The sequence below is a fragment of the Rhinolophus sinicus genome, linkage group LG01, assembly GCF_036562045.2.
Source record: "Rhinolophus sinicus isolate RSC01 linkage group LG01, ASM3656204v1, whole genome shotgun sequence".
In the NCBI taxonomy this organism is placed as follows: domain Eukaryota; kingdom Metazoa; phylum Chordata; class Mammalia; order Chiroptera; family Rhinolophidae; genus Rhinolophus; species Rhinolophus sinicus.
In genome coordinates this window covers 207727384-207748012 of record NC_133751.1, presented here as the reverse complement: position 1 = coordinate 207748012, position 20629 = coordinate 207727384, and the positions used below count along the sequence as shown (strand labels likewise).

General features: G+C 54.6%; 1 protein-coding gene across 1 annotated transcript in view; it reads right to left on the bottom strand.

Annotated features, from left to right (window-relative positions):
* Positions 1-1629: 1629 nt before the first annotated feature.
* Positions 1630-20629, bottom strand: part of TWIST2 (twist family bHLH transcription factor 2) — a 45282-nt gene continuing 26282 nt past the window's right edge. The window contains exon 2 of the mRNA XM_019711657.2: positions 1630-2312. The gene's annotated coding sequence lies outside the window, so the exon portion shown is untranslated. The remainder of the gene's footprint in view (positions 2313-20629) is intronic.

The window sequence follows — 20629 nt, the reverse complement described above, 5'->3', positions numbered from 1 at the left end:
CCACACTGAGCTCCATCCCTGACTGCCCCACAGGCAGCACGTCCTCACCTGCATGGTGTCCTGGCCTCTTGTCCTGCACCATGGTGGCACATGGCCACGCCACCTGCCTTGGCCTTGGGTGTCAGCAGCTCTTCGGGCTGGTCTCCGGCACTGGGGACCCGGGGCCACAGCACAGGCAGACCCGGCCAGGCACCGCTCCGGGGGGAGGCAGCGCAGAGTTTGCAATTTGGGAATCAAGAAGCAAGTACTTCTTGTAAGTTCTGTGTGACGTGGTTTGGGATTGTCTTTCTTCTGACTCCCTCCAGGCAAAAGCACCGTGAGCTACACAGGCCCAACAGTGCCTTGGGGGACAGCACAGGGCCAGGCTGACCTCTCACTGCCAGCACCACGGCTGCCCAGCTGTCCTCCCAAAGTCTCTGCGAGGGGTTAGGTGTGTGTGTGCATGTGTGTGTGTGCACGTGCCCATGCGTGCACACTTGCCGTGTGCAGTGGGGCCTGGGGCTCGTCTTGCAGGGACCATGGCCCAGGCAGATACCTAGGGCCCCGAGAGGTGGCGCCAGCCCCAGGGGAAGCTGTGCTGCATCCAGGTCACTCCGCGAGCAGCCACGTGATGGAAGCTGAGGTCGGGCTGGTGTCTTTGGAGCTCCTGGCCTTTGCTGGGCCAGGGAAAGGGAGTAGGAGTGAGGAAAGAGGATTCCCAGGCCATCAGTCCTGCGGACACCACTCTCCCCAGGACCCTGTCTGGGAGCTGGGTGGGGGGTGTGCAGCCTCTAGTCTGTGCATAGCTTCATCCAGCAGACCCTCGTATCAGGTGTCCTGCAAGAGGCAGGCTTCTGGCAGCTCAGGGTGCTGACCTGGTGGTGTGTGGTGCCCCAGCTGGAAGCTTTCGACCTGGGAGCCAGCATAACTCACTGGTGCCCAGGGGGTGTGGGCACCCAGCACTTCAGGAGCTGCCATCCTCTGCCCACGTGGAGCAGCCTCCTGCCAGATTCTCCTTCTTGGCCCTTGGCAGGCGGTGGCCCTTTTGGGGTTTCTGACCAGGGCTCCACCTTTTCCTGCACAAATGGCTCTCCATCCTAACCCCAGGCTCCTGTGTGGACAAGGCTCTGGGCTGGGCAGCTGCATGTGGACATATGGTGAACATGGGGGCTGGCTGTATTCAGGACAGACAGCGACCCATCCAGAGAAGTGTGAAGAAGGCATGAATGTCACATCTGGGGACAGTCGGGAATGCCACCTGGGCTGAGGCAGTGGGGGAGGCTTCTCAGAGCTTGCACTGACCCTGGACAGCAGGGATGGGGCACAGGAGGAGTCAGTCTGATCTACAGGACAGGACGTGGTCTGGGGAGCATAATCTGTAGCCACTGAGGCTGCTGGGAAGGTGGGCACACAGGAGGGGCTGAGGCCAACCTCACCTGCTTTCCCAGGCCTGGGGCCATTAACACTCTCAACCACATTAGAGATGGTAGTTTCTAGAAAGTTCTATGATTACATGTGGCATTAAATGTCTCACATCCTTTCTTGTCCTCTTTAAAGTAAAACGATAGTCAATTTTGTGACCTGTTCCAACTTTCTCAGGTGGCTTCTCAAGCTGCGAAGTTGAGGAGAGAACAGACGGGAGGCCAGGGCTGCAGGGACGTCTTTATTGTTCCTGGGTGGGGAGCAGTATACACAGCCATGCTGCAGTCACCGAGCTCGTTAAAAATATCTCAATAAATAAAACAAATAAGCAACATATACACTGAGACAGAAAATATAAAAAAAATGGTTAGCTGAGCAAATCACGGGGAAAGAGGAGCGTTGGGTGAGAAGTATCCAGGCTTACTTGCAGACTTCATGCAGGGGTTTGGGGCGGAAGGGGACAGGAGGTGCTTGTTCTGAGAGCCTTGGTCCAGTTTAAACAGAATGGTACAGGATGCATTTCTGTTTTATTAAAAAATATACATGACAAAAGGCACTTAGAGGGAAATGCAAATCCAAAATCCAAATCCTCGTACATGTGTTCCTGAAACTAGAGATTTTCAGAAAAAAATCCCCCCTCCCCCCAAATAAACCCCAGAAGAATAATCCAAACAGTGGCGAGGATGACAAGGAACAGGTCACCGGTGAGAAGGGCCGTGAGCGCGAGGCTCCCTCTGTGGGGACCGTGTCTGGGAGAGGAGGTGCGCGGCCCGGCCCTGCTGCCACTGCAGTCCCCTCGTCTAAGTGTCTTGCTGGAGAGACGAGTGGGATGCTTGAGGTTGTTCAGGTTTCAGAAGTTACAGACTTGGACGCATCCCAGTTCCACGTGCACCACAGCCCCGAGGGAAAGTCTGGAAGACAAGGAGGAGGGAGCATGAGACACCGCGGCCCCCCCGGGCCGGGCTCGCAGCCTCTCACGAGGGGACCGGTGGCAGCACAGAGAGCAGCCTGCTCCTACGTGTGCCTCTTTTTGACGGGGACACAAGGCATCTGCAAGCCACTGCCCCCAGGCCGAGCTGCCACCTCCCTTCCCAGGACCCTCTCCTGCTGCTCCCAGACCCGAGGGCAGGACCTCCTGCCTCCTGCACCCACCAAAGTCTCCTCCTCCACGGGGCTGTGCAGGAGGTGAGGGGCGTGGGGAGGGGCCAGGAGGTGAGGGGCGTGGGGAGGGGCCAGGAGGTGAGGGGCGTGGGGAGGGGCCAGGAGGTGAGGGGCGTGGGGAGGGGCCTGGAGGGGAGGCAACGAGGTGGCCAAGACAACTTCTGGCCTTTTGCCTGCTGTTGAGGGATGCAGGCTGATCGCCAGTCCTGTAGGACCTCAGGCCTACGACACACCCAGCCAGCTTGCAGCCAAGCCCGAACAGATGGCATCACCCTGCCCAGGACACCCAGCAAGCCTGGCTGGGAGCCCCTGGCACCCTGCTTCCCGCGCGGGTCATCAGCGGTGGTCCCTGGGCCTGATGCCCAGAGTGCTCACTTGCATGGCTGGTGAGCACACACGAGTAACCAGGTAACCGCAGACCCCAAAGGAAGCAAGGCCCGTCCTCGAGACTCCCTTGAGAGCCCTCTGTGCGTCGGGGGCACGTTGGCACCAGGGGTTCCCCCGCCCCAGAGGTGCACTGCGACTGTGGACCTAAGTGCTAAGACAGATGGACGATAACTATGTCTGCACCAGCGGCTGGGTGGGGGCTTGGGCAGGGAGGTGGGACTCGGGAATGGCTTCACCAAGCAGGAGGCTGCCAGATGGGTCACCAGGTCACTGTGTCACCATGAGGAGTTTGCTGCAGGGTGGCAGGGAGGGGTCAGGGAGAGGCACCCAGGTTCTGGGACGAGGATGTGTAAAGGCACACAAGCGCGGAAGGCTTTCTGCTACAGCAGTGGGCGACGTCCTCAGCGGTGTGTGTATCAGTGTGAATGCGTGTCAGTGTGCTTGTATGTTTGTGTCTGTGTCAGTGTGTCCCTGTCAGTGTGAGCGTGTCACTGTGAGCCTGTGACCCTGGCGCTGCTCAGCAGGGGCAGCAGGCATGTGTGCTTCCTCCCGGTGCCCCCAGCTCCCTGCGCACGGAACCCCGAGCTCCACACTGACACCCGGTTCCTCAGGGAACTCGAGAGCTTTGGTGAAGCAAGACAGATCTGAAGACGCCAAGACACATTTTCCCTGCAACTCGTGTGCACGAAACTCTCTCTCTCTCTCTCTCTCTCTCTCTCTCTCTCTCTCTCTCTCTCTCTCTCTCTCTCTCTCTCTCTCCTTTTTCAAGTTCCAAGCACTCGGAGTATGAAGCGTTTGTAAGTGGCCCTGGGCAGAAAGTCAAAGCTGCTCTCTGGGAGAATGTGGTTGTAATTAGATAATTAATGGGGGGGGGGTGCAGCTAGAGAAAGCTAAATGGAAGCCTTCCTCTGTGGGAGGAAAGCATTACAACAGTTTCTGATATATGAGCTGCACCCGCTCTCCAAGGGGAAATACAGGCTCATCCACCAAAAGCCAGAAATGACAGGGCCGTCCCCAAGCAGTGGTGGGTTTCAGGGTTTGCGCCACATGTCCGGGGGCCCAGGGCCCGGGCAGAAACGAGCGGCGGGTTCATTAGTCTTCTTGACTGAGAGCCTCGGGCCCTGGCCCTCTAGATGTCACCCTGACCCCACCACGTCTGCTGACATGACCGGTGTTCTCAGCAACAAATGCAAACCATCTGGGGCCCAGGACCGCCCCCCGTCCGCCCCCACGCACTGCACATAAGAGCCACCTGAAACCCTGTACATGCGTGCGTCTGCCCAGCGGCTGAGGATTGGCGGCGGCCGGCGCGGGAGCCTCTGCTCGGCCCTGCCCACACCAGTCCATCGGGCACCAAGAAGCCGCAACTGGTCTCATGAGACTCTGCATCCCCAGGAGTGAGACGCCGATGCCAGTTCTCCACAAAGTGAGGCCGGGTGCGCATCCAGGGGAAGGGTTTAATAGGAGGCCTTCTGTGCGTCCATCCGTCCACCCACCCATCCAACCAGCCAGCCAGCTTTCCTTCCTTCTCCCCATGATCGTGTGTCAAGAATGCCATTCCTTGTTTAAAAAGCTCAGAGATGAACCAGAGAGATCTAGCAGGGGGAATAGAATGTCCATGAACTAGAACACGGGGTACACTGAGCTTTAGACAGGAGGTGCAGGTAAGACTCTGCAGGCAGAAAGGGAAGGACAAGGGCACTTGGCCTTCGCTGAACTGCCAGGAAAAGCGGGTCGGGAGCAGGGAAATGAGCACAGAGGGACATCTCCGCTAGTCAGACACGGCAAGCGCTCACGTGTGCACGTGTATGCACCCCCCACCCCCGGGTTTGCCAGTGGCGACTGCAGGGGCGGAAGGTGAGGGTCGGAGGCCAGGAGCTACCCACAGAGCAGACGTCAGGGCACTGCCCCAGCTCACAGCCCCTTCTGCAGGAAAAGTGGAGGGACCTGCTCCACAGGACCCTGAATTTGCCCAGTTCACTTGAAGGGGCTACCACCGGCCAGTCTGCTCTTGCCACCACCTGTGGCTTCTTTCCTCTCACTCACTACATCTGAAATAAAGACCCCTCCACTCCTGGGCTCCCAGGTGCCTGGGGTGGGGGAATGGGCCAGTTAGAGATGAACAGCCATGGCACAGTGGTAAGAAGCTAACAGCTGCCACCTACCCTGGTAGGTACCCATCCCACAGGGGCATCTGTGGGGCACTGTCCTCCAACTGAGCCCTCATCCCCTCCCCCACGCCTGGATGTACCCTCCTGACTATTTGAACGTGGCTCCCCATCGTGGGCTGGAGGACAGAATCAGCTTCAGTCACACTCCCCGTAAATACAAGCAGACAACAGTGACTCACGCCAAGGGACTAGGGCCACAGAGGCCAAACTGCCAAGCAGAGCACCTTGAAAACACCCCAGAAAATGGGGACCAGACTTTCAAACCAGCGGGATGTATCATCTGGGGAGAAACCAGAGGCATCTGTGCCAACAAAGTAAGAATAGTTTGCTTTGAAAGAAAAGGAACAAGCAGGAAACAAGAAAAAGGCTCTTGGAAATAACCAAAGTGTGGAAGTAGACATTTGAAAAAATAATGGACGCAAAATAGCAAAGTAGACACTGATGAAAAAATGAATACATCAGAGACTGACTTCTGGAGGTCTCTGGCATCTGGGCAAAAAGACAAAGGAAGCAGAAGGGAGGGAGCCATGAAGACACAGGGAGGGAGGTGTCCCTGTCCTCATCCTCAAGAAAGCCCTGTGGTTTCAGAGGGGAAGGAACACTGAGTTCTGGGAAGGGCCGACAAGACGGGAAGCCGAGCCACATCACAAAGAAAGTTCTGGATTCTTGGAGTACAGAAAACCTCCTACAGGCTTCCAGACATAAAACGAAACCAAAAAGAGCCAGATGGGTGGTTTCCACATGCTATGCCACCTGCTCACTAACAGCCCCATGACGTCCACTCTCTATGGACGATGAACGGCACCATCGCCAACTACACCAGTGTATCGTGATCGTGGTGGGGAGCAAAGGAAACAGGTCTGGGCACGGACGGCCTCAGGAAATGCACACGTCAGGTGCTCCCTCTGGGGAAACACTACTCAGAAAAACTTCCATCCAGATGAAGAGGAATCAGGGTTTCTGTCTCCCACTGCGCACACACACACACACACACACACACACACACGCACACGCACACACACGCACGTGCACACGCTCACACATGCACGCGCACGCGTTCACACATGGATGCGCACACACGCGCACACACACACACATGCACACACACACACGCGCACGCACACACGCACCGCAGGCTGCCAGGGAGAGTGAGAGCCAGAAGGAAGAGCCTTAGACTCCAGGCCACAGTGGGGGTTATGGTGGCCTCTGGGGCCCTGAGCTTCCATCCCCCAAAGCCACAGTGGGAGTGAGTGGTGGCAGCGGGACTGGAGGCCAGCAGTCAGAACGTGGGCGAGGACTCAGGCACTGCGCGTCCCCCGCTGTTCCAGGTCCCACTCAGCCCAGAAAGAGCAGGAGACCTGAATGTATCAACAACTGCGAGGCAACTGACCAGGTCCTCGGGACATGTGTCCGCCCCACCAAACGGAACCAGACTGTTTCCCAGAAGCACAACTAGAACCTTCTAGGAGCAGACCACTCCTACTCAGAGTGCTGAAGCTATTCCAGAGTTTAAAGATGAGGAAACACTTCCCATTGTATTTATTTTTATTTTTTACTTATTTTGTAAAGACTTTGCTTTTTAGACCCATTTTGGGTCACAGTCCAGCTGAGAGGAAGGTACAGATGTCCCCCCCACGCACACAACCTCCCCCATAAAACACTGACATCACCCCGACTCGTGTCCACCTGGCATAAGAACCAAAGGCAATGCCACATCAGTCTGTACAGGGCCCTGGTGAGGTAGGCATTGCAAGGAGGGACCCTGGAACAGGCCGGATGCTGTGCCCCCACGTAGCTGCTCACGGGGACTGCCGCACGGGCGGGGACAGTGGCTTCACTTTTCTGAGCCTCAGTTTCCTCATCTGCAGAAACACAGAATGGTGCCCACCCTCGGACCCCCTGCATTGGCTCTGTGGCGGGTTCAGTGAGCCATGTCACACTGAAGCCTTGGGCTTGCCTGGCTCGTGTTACCTCTCGTCACCATGAAAATGGCCCCCCCAGGAAGGTGGGGTGCTGTTTCTTCCCCAGCTGGGTTCCCACCCGGCAGACACATGGGGACCGGCCACCCAGGAGGGAAGTGCAGTCTCTCTAGAACTTCTCCCTCTGTGACAAGCTCTCCGTGAGTCTGCTACTCACAAGGTGGTGCCCTCACAGCCCGTGTCACACGCAGCCCGTGTCACACCCAGCCCGTGTCACATGCAGCCCATGTCACACGCAGCTCGTGTCACACCCAGCCCGTGTCACACGCAGCCGTGTCACACGCAGCCCGTGTCACACGCAGCCCATGTCACACCCAGCCCGTGTCACACGCAGCCCGTGTCACACGCAGCCCGTGTCACACGCAGAGTGCAGGCCTGTCCTGCCCCAAGGAATCAGCACCTGCACTCTGCAAAAGCCTGGCTCTTCTGAAACAGCCGGCACTAGGCGGCCTGGCCTGCCTCCTTCCACCCGTTCACAGTGAGCTGTGGCTGGGACGTGGCAGAGGCGCAGAGACTTGTCAGGCGCTCACAGCTGCTTAGAGACAACCTCCAACAACAATTTGGGCATCTTGGTGCTCCCGGTTGGGGGCTGGACCCCCTGCTGGCAGCCAGTCCCTGAGGCTGTGGCTGCCATTCTGCCTGAGCCCCGCCCAGGACGGCCTCAGGCAGAAGGTCTGGGGACAGGCGGGACAGGCAGTGGACACATAGCTGTGCAGCCAGCCCATGTCCGGCTGGTCTGGCTGCACAATGACCACCCATCTGAAGGGGCAGGCAGCAGGGGTGCCAGTGACAGCCTGCAGTCTGAGAAGGGTCACCCACGCAGCTGAACGGGCTCTCTTCCCTCTGGGAGAGGGCTTTGAAGACACCACTGGGCCCTGAATGCTGACTGGCTCCGAGCAGCCTCCCTACCCACTGCCAGCCCCACTGGGATGGGCAGTGCCAACAGGTGGCTGGCACAAACCTCACTCCCTCAGAGCCACATGGCCCAACCGCTGACTCTGTGACAGAGGCCTCTCCAGACACAGGAGGAAATGAGGGGTTTTCCTCTGAGACGAGAGAATGGGAGCCTTCCTTCCAGGCTGGACTGCGGGCAGCCAGCACCCAACAGGCTGAGCTAGCAGGCACAACGGCAGGCTGTAAGCAGGACCGTCCCTTAGCTGACAGGTGTGCACTCACGTGGCAGATGGAAGAGATGTGGGGCAAGGTGAGGGCAGCACATGGAGCCCTGGGGGGAGGCGTGCTCACAGTTCAGGCCCCACCCCTCCCTGCCCCTCTGTGCAGCTCTCCTGGCTGGGAGCCGGGCTTGGGGGTGGGGGTGCGAGGGGAGCAGGACGAGCAATGGCAGTGCCAAACAACAGCACATACCCCCCCCCATGACTATTTAAGGATCCTCTTCCGAAAGCTGAGACCGCAGGAGGGTGGCGGCGGCCTTCCCTCCACAGGTCCGACTCTATGAACTACAACTTATTTTTCAGAGAAGTTTAAGGACCACGTGAGCTGAGGAGGGGTGAGCAAAGGACAAACTCTGCTTTCTCCTAAGGCAACATAAGTCAAGAAGCAATTGGACTTGCGAGATGCATCCATCTTTACAAGGTTCCTCTGCACGGCTGGGCCCCGGCCCCCTCGTCCCCCTCCCAGGTCCTTTCCTCCCCGTACACTCTGAAGGCTGTCTGTAAGTGGTCACTGAACCAAACAGTGGCGATGACAGGCAGGACACTCTGGTCTCTTGTGGGCCCCGGGCCCTCGTTCAGACAGTGGGATAGAGGTCATGGCCATGGGAGTCTCAGGCCAGTGAGTGGCAAGGAGGCCACGGAGCCACCCACAGAGCTGCAAAGTGGGTCAGAATTAAGATCCAGGAGCTTCTCTGTGGGGTGGGGCCCGGCCCACTCCCCTCTGGACAGTCCAACTTTCTCCAGGAATGGCTGGGTGGGGGGGACTTCCCTATCACGCCTGATATTCCTAGGGCACCCAGCAGGATTGGAGGGGGTCGGAGGGGGTTGGGGGGTTGTGGTGCCTTGCAGACGTCAAGGACCAATGGTGCGTATGGGGAAGGCTGACAGCGGCACAGGCTGTGTGTTCCCGAGGGACTGGAGCTCTCTGCTGCCACAAAGAGCCCAGTGCTTGTGGACACCCCCTGTGTGGGGCCCCTGCACTCAGGTCTCGGGGCCTGGGGTTGGTGGGCAGGGGGAGGCAGGTGAGGACAGGCTGTCCTTTTCTCCTAGCTCCCCGATTCAGGCGGTGACGCTAACTCCTGCATGCATGAGAAAGGAATCCTGTTGGGAATGACCCCGTTTACGGTGCCAGGGCTGCTCATTGAAGGCTCCCTGGTGGCTCACAGCCTCGCTCTTGGCCTGCCCTCCAGGGGAGTGAGAGTATCCGCCAAGTTGGAAGCAGAGCACTCCCCTCGCTCCCCTCTCCTTGGGCTCGGCTCTGGGCTTGGTGATTCAGGCTGACTCTCTGGAGTGGCCGGCCTGCCAAGGAGAAGAGGCCTGAGAGCAGCCCGGGAGACGGCCAGCTTGCCTCTGCACAACCAGCAGGTTCCTTCTCCTCGGGCCTCCAGGGTCACTGCCTTGGAGAGGCCCGCTCTGCGACCCCACCCCAGGCCCTCCAGGCTAGCTGCTCACTCCCGGGGCCTGCGGCAGGAAAGCCCACGCTCCCGCTGGCAGTCGTCAGTATTTACTTGGTCCAGACTTCCTCGGGGGGAGGCCTTCCCATTTCTTCCCCATGAGTCACGAGACACTGTGAAGGGTTGCAAGATAGTGAGGGCTGACAGTGCTGAGTAACCAGATAACAGGAGGGGTGCAGGCTCTTCCCGGTATGAAGGCCTCCAGACCCGGAGCTACTTCAATCGGTGAGTTATGACTTCTCCAGATGTCACTAAATTCAGCTTCCAAATAAAATGCATGAGTAGGAGAGGCTGGAATAAACAGTCACCCTGCAGGGCGCTACTTCAGCTGGTGGTGCAGGCAGTGCCTCTGGAGACGGCCCATCTGATGACGTCATTTCAGAGATGAGGCGATGGGGATGACTTACCCGAGTCACCAGGCCAGTGCAGTCGCCCCAGGACTCAGGTCAGCTAGCCCTGGGCGGAAATGCCTCCTCTCCTACAACTGATTTTGCTCCCACCACGGCTGTCACGTGGCCCGGGGCCTGACTTACTCAATGTCATTAAGGTTGACAGATGAGTATGTGAAGGTGTGAGCCTCCCAGTGACAGTGGCATCAACTCGGAGAGCAGGAATCGCAGGTCGGCTGATGTCACGCTCTGCCGGGTGCTGACACGCAATGAGGGTGAGCTGTCCCCATCCTCAGCCAGTTAACAGTTCATGTGGGGACAGGTGACTAATTATTATAACAAAGATGTCATGTTTCCTAATGATGGCATGAGAGTACATAGAGATCTACAACTATTATGCTATAATATATAAATATGTATCATAAATATCAATGATTACAGCAAAATGTAATTGTTATAACAAAGGAATAGAAAGGTACATAGCAAAAGCATAGAAAAGGCAACAATTTCTGGTGGTTTTGGGGAGCTCTTCACAGACTCAGGGGTTGGGGCTGGGTCTTCGAGGACCCAAGGTGGGCAGGGGTGAGGGGACAGAGCACATGTAAGACGGGCTGGAGAAAGGTGAGGATTTGGGGGTAATGGCGAGCGGTAACTCTGGGGGAAGGGCCAGAGACTGGCAGGACCCCACAGGTCAAGGGAGCCGGTGAGAAGTGGGAGAGGAGCACGGGCCTGACCCATCTGCGCTTCCGAGGTGAGTGTGGGTGGCCCTGCGATGGTCCGGGAGGAAGGGGGCTGATGACCGCAGGAGGACAACGGCCATGCTGGAGGGTCAGCCAAGGGTGACCCAGGGGTCCGCCTGGGGCACGGAAGGGGTCATGACCCCGGGAACCTAAAAAGGGAAGAGGAGAGGTATTCTCAGGACACCCTAAGGTTAGGACGTGCAGCCCAGGTGGGGGGTGTAGGGGCGGTGTTCAGACGCAGCTCATTAGGAGACTGACATGATCACCCCAGCTCACGCTCCAGCTCCCCTCCGTGACAGAACTGGAGATACACCCGTTCAGGGGCACCTGAGGGAGAGGAAGTGGGGGAGCCTGCGCCCCAGCAGTCTTGGAGGCACGCGCGGAGCTGGCTAGCAGCGCCCCCTGCTGGCGGGAGGACCGCCGTCAGCGGGACCTGGACTCGGCCCTGAGGGGTCAGCAGGCCACGTGGGGCAGGCAGGTCCCGTCCTGCGTGGCCTGGGCTTCTGAGGCACAGTCGCGAGACACAGCGGGTGTCAGGAACTGGGGCTGCTGGAGGCCCACTCCTCGTGCCCCTGCGTGTCCGGCCCCCGGCGTTTGCTGTAGGATTCACCCACGGCTCTCAGCCACGTCCAGAAGGAGGAAGGAGGCGCCCTCACGTCCCACAGGTTCAACACACACGCTCAGGGCGCGGAGGCTGCGACTGCTACAGAGGAACAGCTGGTTGTTAAACCCAGATCCCCCTGGCTGCAGCATGCCACCCCGAGTCCTATGGGGGGGCAGAGTCCGCAAAATGTGAGAGAGGGTTTCTGAGGCTGTTTCTCTCAAACGATGAAAAAGGGGGGCTAGGAAACCGTTTCCAGTAGTGAATCAGCTCTGACAGCACGCTCTCCATAACTACTGCCAGCTCTTGGTTCCCAAAATTAACGTCAGAAAAGTGGCCACTTTTTAAAATGTACAACGGTTTACAGAAATAACTACATCTAAATCATTTTACTGGGCACTCCTTTTTTCGAATGACCCAGATTGAATATGCCACTTTTGAAATATTTGCATATATTCATGCATATTCAGAAAAATGCAAAAAGCTTACTCAGCTTTGGAAAGAATCCTGCTATGATGCCACCCTCCCATCTTGCAAATGTCTGGCAATCCCGGTTTGGGCAGACGCTGAGATATGTGATGATTTGGGAAAACTGGCAGCGCACAGGGCCCCTGGCATGGGGGATCTGCTTCTAGGCACTGCGGTGTCCCCGCTTTTGGGAAAGTGGCTGGGGGCTTGGCTGCCCCACCCCTTCAGCAACAGGGACAAGGCCCATCCTTCCCAAGCTCTGGGTTCAGTTACTTTAAGCCCATTTCATACTCTCAAACTTCGGCCCCATGTGAATAAAACTGGTCTCTGTTGGACAACACGTCATATTTAGAAATCAACTAGCACACACTCAAGTATTGAAGACTCTGCCCCAGTTCAGGTAAAATCGGCAGGTTGAAGGAGGATGAGGACGGGTGAGGAAGAGCAGCCCCCCAAGGCAGGAAGGATGTGTTGCTGTGGGCAGTTGGCATCAGGGCCAGGAAAGGACCGGCAGTTCCGGTGGTGGCCTGGCAAGTGGCCATCTGGAGCCATGGAGTCCCAAGGGAAGGTGTGCTTGGCCTCTGTAGGGTGGGTTCCATAGACAGCAGGCAACACCCCACTATGTGACGAAATAACACAGAACGTGCACGGTTTAACGGTAAACAAGAGCTGAAGAAGAATGATAAACAGCCACCTTGATGGACAAATGGAAGAAGAACGGCCGAATGGCCCATGAGCAGACCCTGCTGTTAAATTTCGGCAGTCTCTCCTCCCACTCTTGTGTTAAAGATGCTTTTCCAGCGCCGTCTGATTCTCCTGCTAATTCAGACAGAAAGACACCTCAGTGAGCTCTGCAGGAAAGCACCCAGGTGTCTGAGAGAGCAGGAGAGGCAGCTCAGACACTGGGGACAGCGAGGTTTAGTGGACTGGCCGGTCCACCTGGAAAACATGCAAGTGCGTTTCCTGCAGGCCCAGCTCCCACCTTCACCACACTCCCCCAGCCAGGGAGCTGTCACACAGCTGCAGTGACCCCTGAACTTTGAACGTCCCCTTTTCTTATCTCAGGCCTCCACATGCCATTCACGACCTCGCCTTCTTCGTGTGTGTGGGGTGAGGTGGTCGTAGATCTGCCAGGAGAAGGACTTTGACAGATTGCTACTCTCACCCTCTAGTTCATCCCACGGCTGACCTCACACACCTGGGAGCCTGCGAGCCCAGGGGCGGCAGACACAGAAACGGAAGTCAAGGCCAAAATCCCACGGGCACGGTGACGGCAAGCCCCACATGAACGCTAGCAAGCCCTGAGTTAAGTCTGAGAGCAATGCCCCAGGACCACGCCGAGGTGTTAACAGGCAGGGCTGCTGTCAGCCCAGGGAGGGCTCCCAGGAGTCCCATCCCTCCCAAATGGTCAGGGTTACTCTGCTGATCTTAGAGAATGGGATTTGCCTCTGGAAAATGTGTTAGATATTTTCTTCCAAAAGGAAGATTCTTTCCAACAAAAACCTGGAACTCCCAACATTTCGTTTTTGAGATTCAAACTTCCAAATTCCAACGGCTTCCTTTGTCTGCATTGAATCTAGAAGGGTCTGTGAGTGGGGTGGATGTGCCTAGAGTCCTAGCCCACAGATAACCTGCAGGGTCGCCTTCCATATCGGTGAGTGTGTACTGTGGTGTCTGAGAAGGACTCGGATATCCTGGGCTAGTCGTGACTGGTGGGAGGGCAGCTCCTTGGGGAGCAGATGCTTTCTAGAGCCTCCTCGGCCATGACCGTGACCACCAAGCAAGAGTTTAGAGAGTGATGCCCTCGTCCCAGATGGCTCTCAGCCCCAGGATCAAGTAGAGATATAGAAATAAGTTCACTTTTGCTCAATTTTTAAAAATTCAATATCCCTGGATTGAAACCTCACATCTATAAGTTAGAGCAGGCAACAATAAATTTTACGGAATTTATTTTGTTTTCAAAATATTTTTGAATAGGAAAAAAGTCCAAGTCACTCTATATTTTCCTAAACAGTGAGGTTTTACAGAAATTGACATGGATGAGGAATGACCACCCATGTACACACATTTCTGGTCCTACGTCTGAAAGAAAAAACAAAACCTGCATGGGAAACTGTCCCCTAGGTTGTGCAGTGTCTGGAATGTGCTCCCCCTTTTTCGTAGGCTTTGTGAAATCTCGGCTCAACCTCCTCCTAGGCAGAGGACTGTGAGAGCAAAGCATTGGAAAACAAACAAAGCGCTCACTGGATGTCACATGGAAGTGCTGACTTTTGTCAGGCTCTGCTGCAGGGGGTGTGACCCAGGCCTGACGCTGTGACGCCCCGCAGGGATCTGTGAGCATACAGCCAGGTCCTGTCTCCCTTGGCAATACTTTTCTCATTGATAAAATAGGCTGGTTCTACCTGCCCCACAGGTGAAAGAAGACCTGGTACACAGGAGGGGCTTGCTCACTCAGTTAAGAGATCTGTAGTGAGTGCATTCAGGTTCAGAGTGGTCATTCCCAGATGAGGCCACTGTGTGTGAGCAACAGAATCCTGCCCCATGTCACATGTGCTGACATCACTGGGCTTTGGAGTGATGACACACTGCAGGGCAAACAACTCACAGAGCTCGATCTTATGGTATAATAAATACAAAGAGAGTTTTCTTTGAAATGCAACCAGTCCACAACAAACAACAGATATCTGTCACTCACAGAGTGGGCCTGGAGCTCTGCTCTAGACCCAGGAAACGGGGATGCACAGAGCACAGCAGGCTGGCAGCGGCTGCAGGGCCTTGGTCATTTGTGTACTGGGGATGCCAAAAAATGTATACGCATTTGAAGAGATGTTGTCTATGCTCAAGCAGTAGTTTGCTGTCATCAGAAGTGTCTGGACACTGATGGGAACCACTTTGACCACCTCTTGTAATTGCAGAAGTCAAAAGTGACTTGTATTCATCTTTTGTTATCGGTATATATTGAGTATTACAATTTTAATAGTTTTTTCCTTTCTTAAAATGTGTGTACATTTTTGGCACCCTCTATATATTTGATATTTATATATTTGGTATATATATATATATATATATATATATATATATATATATAGTGTGCATATGTGTGTATATAATCTATGGTATTATAGATTATACTACAATCTATAATACCATAGATTATATACCATGTATGTGTATATATGTAGGCATATATCCATATACACTGTATATACATATACCACATACACACACACAAACACACACACACACAGACACACACAGACACACAGACACATGCACATTCTCCTCTAAGAAAGGTCACTTTTGTCTCAAGTTTGCTCCAGTCATTATCTACTGAATTCATGGTTTGGAGGTAGAGATTATACTCTCACATCATTTCTAACTGGTCCCTCACACAGAAATCAGTGTAAATCCAGAGCATCGAGTGACAGTTCAGTCATACCCGGCCACTCTTGTCAGCCTGACTCTTCAGATGCCTCCCCAGGCCCTCTGCTGAATCCAGGGCTCTGGGGACAGCCGAGGACCTGGAAGCAGATGGGGGAGCCCCACAGTCTGGAACCTGCTGCAGCACTGGCAGGTGGTGGCCAGCACAGCCCAAGGAGGGCGTAGGAATCACCCTCTTAAAAGGCCAGAGTGAGCATCTGTTTTCTTCCTTTCTGGCATAATCAGCTTGGGGCAGCCTCTTGTGGGAATCATAGATGTACAGTCGTGTATTTTCCCAAATATTCCTGAGCATTTTTTCATTGATTGCAACGATATTCCTCAGTTTGGAAGCCAAAAGCAGCTACATTTATTTGAAGGCTAGCAGAACAAACATCGAGAGATTCGGAGCAAGACTCTGGAGTTATTATCAAAGCTGACTAGCTAAAGTCTCCGAATATTTGTTACGATGTTTCTGATCAACAAGGGCTACTGCTCCTTCAGCGGGAGCCCTCTTTCCCTTATCTGCCCATTTTAAACACATTTAACTACCATTTGAACTCCAGCTTAACATCCTGACCCTATGACTATGGAAAGCAGGGTCAATGTCAGTGTTTATGAGGGAATTCAGCCATCTACTTTCAATCCTAGATCCAGAAATCATCTGTCCCCTCTCGACTCTCTTTAATCAAGCTCTGTCAATAAATAGATGTGATACAGATGTTCTGTGTCATCTTAAAGAAATGACTGGTTGGAATTCATTTTCAAATGATACACGACCTTGTAAGCAAATACAGAGGAGCAAAGTCAGTAGAGAAGAAAGCTTCAACAAAACGTGAAATGGAGGCAGGACTGAAAATAAGTGAATACACCTTGAACTAGAGATAAGAATTCAAATAATGCCTAAAGGAAAAGCAAGATGACTAAAACATTGTATCATCTAATATGAGTTACTTTAACAAAATCTGGTGTGTAGCAATTCACATTTGGTAAACAAATAGATGAAGCCATGAGTCCACCCTGGAAAAATTTTACAATTTGTGAAAAACTTGAGTGAAAAATGCCTTTAAAAAATGAGCTCCTTAAAAATGAATCTGAAATGACTCACTTTAGACAATTTCCTAAACAAATACCTATTTCATAGAGCAAAGTCAACCTGCCTAAGGCCCAGGACAACAAGGGAGCAATCCGTGAGTTATTCAATTGTCTCCCTTCTTATTTCAGTGCTGTACCAGTCAGGGCAAGTGAGGTTTCTTGCAGCAACAAACAGGCCCCTACATCTCAGTAGTGAAACACAACCAGTCATTTTCGTCTGGTTCTTTCTTCTTGCTCAGTCAGGTTGGCAGAGGCTCTGCTCCATACAGTGACTCAGGATTGAGGCTGGCAGAGTCTCCACCGGCTTGGTGCTGCACCTTTTGGGGTACACAGCCTTCCTTTCAGTCATTGGGGCAGTGGTAGAGACTAGAGTGCCCCACACGGTTCTTCTACACTTCAGCCTGGAAATGCTATTGTCACTTCCTCCCAAAGCTCATTGGCTGGGGCTGGTCACATGGCCCTGCCTCACTGGAAGGGCCCTTAGGAGTGGGTGTGCCACTGAGTCTGCCTTGAGGACCAAAGTAAGGGTTTTAAATGAAGCTTTGTCCAAAACCACACAAAGTAATTTGTAAACAATCACTGGAGATCATTTAGGTTAATTGTATTATTCTCTGACAAATGTTGGGGTAGGACTCCTGAAAATTCACTGACTTATGGCTGGGGAAGTTCAGTATTATGGGGGAAAATGGTGCAGAGAGCAGTGAATGAACTTCACTTTTAAAAACCATGCATTGAAATCAACAATAAGGGCAAAACACCAAGACGAACATAATGACACACATCCACCTTAAATTGGTAGCAGTGGGATCCTGTTCACAAGCTCATGTCCCTGTTTTACGGAGGTGACATGTTGGGCTGAGGGAAGGTGGGTTATTACTGGGCTGCAAAGCACCACCCCTGCTTTCCCCACCCTCCTCTGAGTGATTGGTTCACAGGATGCAGCATGATGTCCTTGGTGAGGATGTCCCACTGTGTCCAGTAAGTCCAGGAGGCTTGTCCTGGTGGAGCGAGCTGCAGTGTCGCTGCCTGATGGGCCAGTGTGGAAGAGAGCTGCAAGGGGCAGAGTAGGCTGGCCGTCACTAGAGCCCTCTCAGTGCCCATGCCCCGGGTGTCGTACATCGTTCAGTGTGCTCTGGACATTGCTAACCCATCTACTCCAAGTTCAGTCTCCCAGGGCTGCCTGGACCAATGCCTCCCCCTCCTTTCCCAGCCTGGTGACTTCAGTGGGAGCATTACGGAAACCTCCCTCATGGGGAAGCTTCTCTTGCTTCTGGGAATCTGGGCTGAGAACAGATCTCCTGCTGACCAAACACAGGACCCGCCAAGCCAATGTCACACCCTTCCCGCCTTCCCTCTGATCCACATCACCCAGAGTCCCCCATGGGCTGACGGCGCATCTGAAGTGTCACACACGCCAGTGTCCCAGGCTCAGAGAACAGCCCGGAAGCATGCATTCTCCAGTTCTGCGGAAGGCGAACTCGGGGTTAGATGAGGGATTACCACCTACATTGTGCTCATCTTTAAAGCACCAGAAACCCTATGGCATCGCTGAGAAGAAACTTGAATTCCCCCTCAGACCTTGCTTGCACTTGGGACTAGAGAACCCTAAATGCCAATTTTGAGTGAACCAGAGGATGGGGGAAGGAACCACTTCCCCCCCACCCCAGATGGGCTAGCTGGAGTTTCAGGTCTTTTAATTGTTGAGCTGAAGACATAATTAACACTAAGGAATGCTGTGCCCTTGAATAGTTACAGTGGTGCAGGGGTTACGTCATTTTACCAGCAGCCAGGGACTCTGACCCCAGAGGAGGGTCTTGGCAGGTAGTAAAACGGGGGAGCTGTTCTGCTGGCCTTTAGAATAAAGGTCACTGCACACTGTCTGTCTTAGGGGGAAATCATTAGTGCCACAACTGGGAGCTGAGATCACAAACATACTTTAAAAATGGAGAGCCCCCTTGGTTCCTTTTAGGGAACGGCCTTGAAGTGTCCCAGGGCTGTGCAGGGCACTTATAACACAGTCTACAGGATTCCTGGAGATCTCGATGCTGAGTTCTTTCCATCGCCCTCAATACTGTCAAACAGAATCTCACCTGCTCTGCTGGCACCAACCCCCGAGACCCAGGAAGGGACAGTGCCCAGACCCAGACCCGGACATTGTCAGCTGGGCTGGGCTGACACGATGGATGGCTGAAAGGCAGGCACAGCGGGCATTTCTGGGCTACACTCTCCCCTTGGTCAAACGTGCACAACACCCAAAGAGGCCAGCGTTTCATTAGCCACCTCTTCGCCTGGACTATATAAAATGGGCTGAACCAGGCAGCACTGACCTTTGTGGGGCATATGTGGGCACTGGGAGGGAGCAGGTGGGGCAAAGGGGCCCACAGCCCAGAGGAGGGGACCCTGTGCGTGGGCCCTCCCACAACCCTCCAGGCAGGCCACTCTGAAGAGCAGGGAGGGAGGGAGGGGGCACCCACAGAGGCACAGCTGCCGGCCACCTCCACGGTCTGGCAGGGAGCTGAGAACTGAGACACTTGAGAGGCCGAGGAGGTTCTGATGGGCCAGGACGGGCCCCACATGATCCGAGCTCTTGGGTTGGGGGAAGGATATGTCTTCCTGTGTACCCTACACTGCGGCATTTTCCTCCACTGATGAAACCTTTGGCCTTGCTCTGCCACCCCAGGGGAGCAGACTGGCTTGTGACAATGGATTTGGTGAAAGAAATCGGTGTCTGAGCTCAAACCCTGGCCTCATCCTCTCGCAGCAGTGCTGGCTGCAGGGAGCAGGCCCCCCTACACCCAACCCTGTGGGGAGCCGCCTTGATTAAGCTCTGCTTGACCCTGGAGCCTCCGTCTCAGCCTTGGTCTCTAGTAAAGGTCGTACCCCAATGGGCCTTAGCGTCATCTCACGTCCCAGTACCCAGGCAGGACCAGGGTGCTGCTCACCCCCATGCCAGCCCTCTTTGGTGGCGAGGGCGAGGTAGCCACACCCCTCGGGCCTGTTCACTAGTCACATTATTGCCTGCGGTCTCCTGGGGTTTACACCTGGACCTTATGGCGTGGCTGGGAGGAGAGAGGGGTTTCCGAAGGCCAGTCTTAGAACCCGCCCTCGGGTGTAAGTCTACTTGGCCAAGGAAGGTTCCATCAGGCCAGGCTAAGCCCTGTCATCTCCCCTTTGCCAACCGCTAGCTGAGTGACCTTGGGCACGTCTCAACCCCGAACTGGACCTCGTTTCTTCCAGGTGGAAGTAGGGGCACCTGGCTCAGGGGTATCCATGGTCCTGGAGGTCGCGTGAGTCTAGAATCTCAAGATTCCCGTGCTCACTCACACATTCCATCCAAGGCACGGCTGGCATTGGACAAATCTCACACAAAACTGGTCAAAGGTGTGAAATCTCCTATTTTCCCCAGAAGGTGGTTAGCACAGCGAATATTCAGTCCTTCCTGGGGAGGGTCCTGGTTTCATGGAAAGACTGCTGATGGGAACAGGAGGCTGGAAAGGATTCAGATAAGCACCAGGGACACATTGCATTTAATGCCTCGGGTACAATGGACTGAAACCAGACCCCTGCTCTCGGCCGCCTGGTCTCCCGGAGTGACTCTTATCAGTCACAATTCCTAAAGTCTTGCAGATGCAAAAGCACAGAAAGGCCACGTATGTGCATTTTACAGGTGGGACACCAGCGAAAGCAACCCTCGCAGCTCTTCATCCCCGAGAGCCGTCTCCCTCTACCCTGTCCTTTCTGAGGCCCAGGAGCTGGGGTGTATCTTATTCGGCCCCTCCCATGTGTTCACAGTTCCTCCTTGGCCAGGCTTCTAGAAAACTCTTCGGCTCAAATGCTGAATGTTTTCCCTGATCTGTCTTCAAACTCCCACTCCTTTCCCTTCTATTGGAATTAAAGGCTCGTGAGGGATAGAGGATGGGCTGGCCATCTCCGCCTCTTCTATTTCTCCAGCATCCCTGTCCCTTCTCCCCTCGCTCTGTTTTTCTCTCCTTATTTTTCCTGTGTAATGTCCAGTAAGCCAGCCCAGCTCCTCAGAGACCAGCAGCTGCAGAAGCGAGCACGAGCTGATTTTAAATCAGCAGAGAATTTTTCAAGGAGTAATGAGAAAGTGCCCGTCTACACCACGGCGCCTGTCTACACCTCCTTGGGCCTCTGCTGGCCCCACTGGTGCGCTCAGTCAGTGCTTCTCGGCGA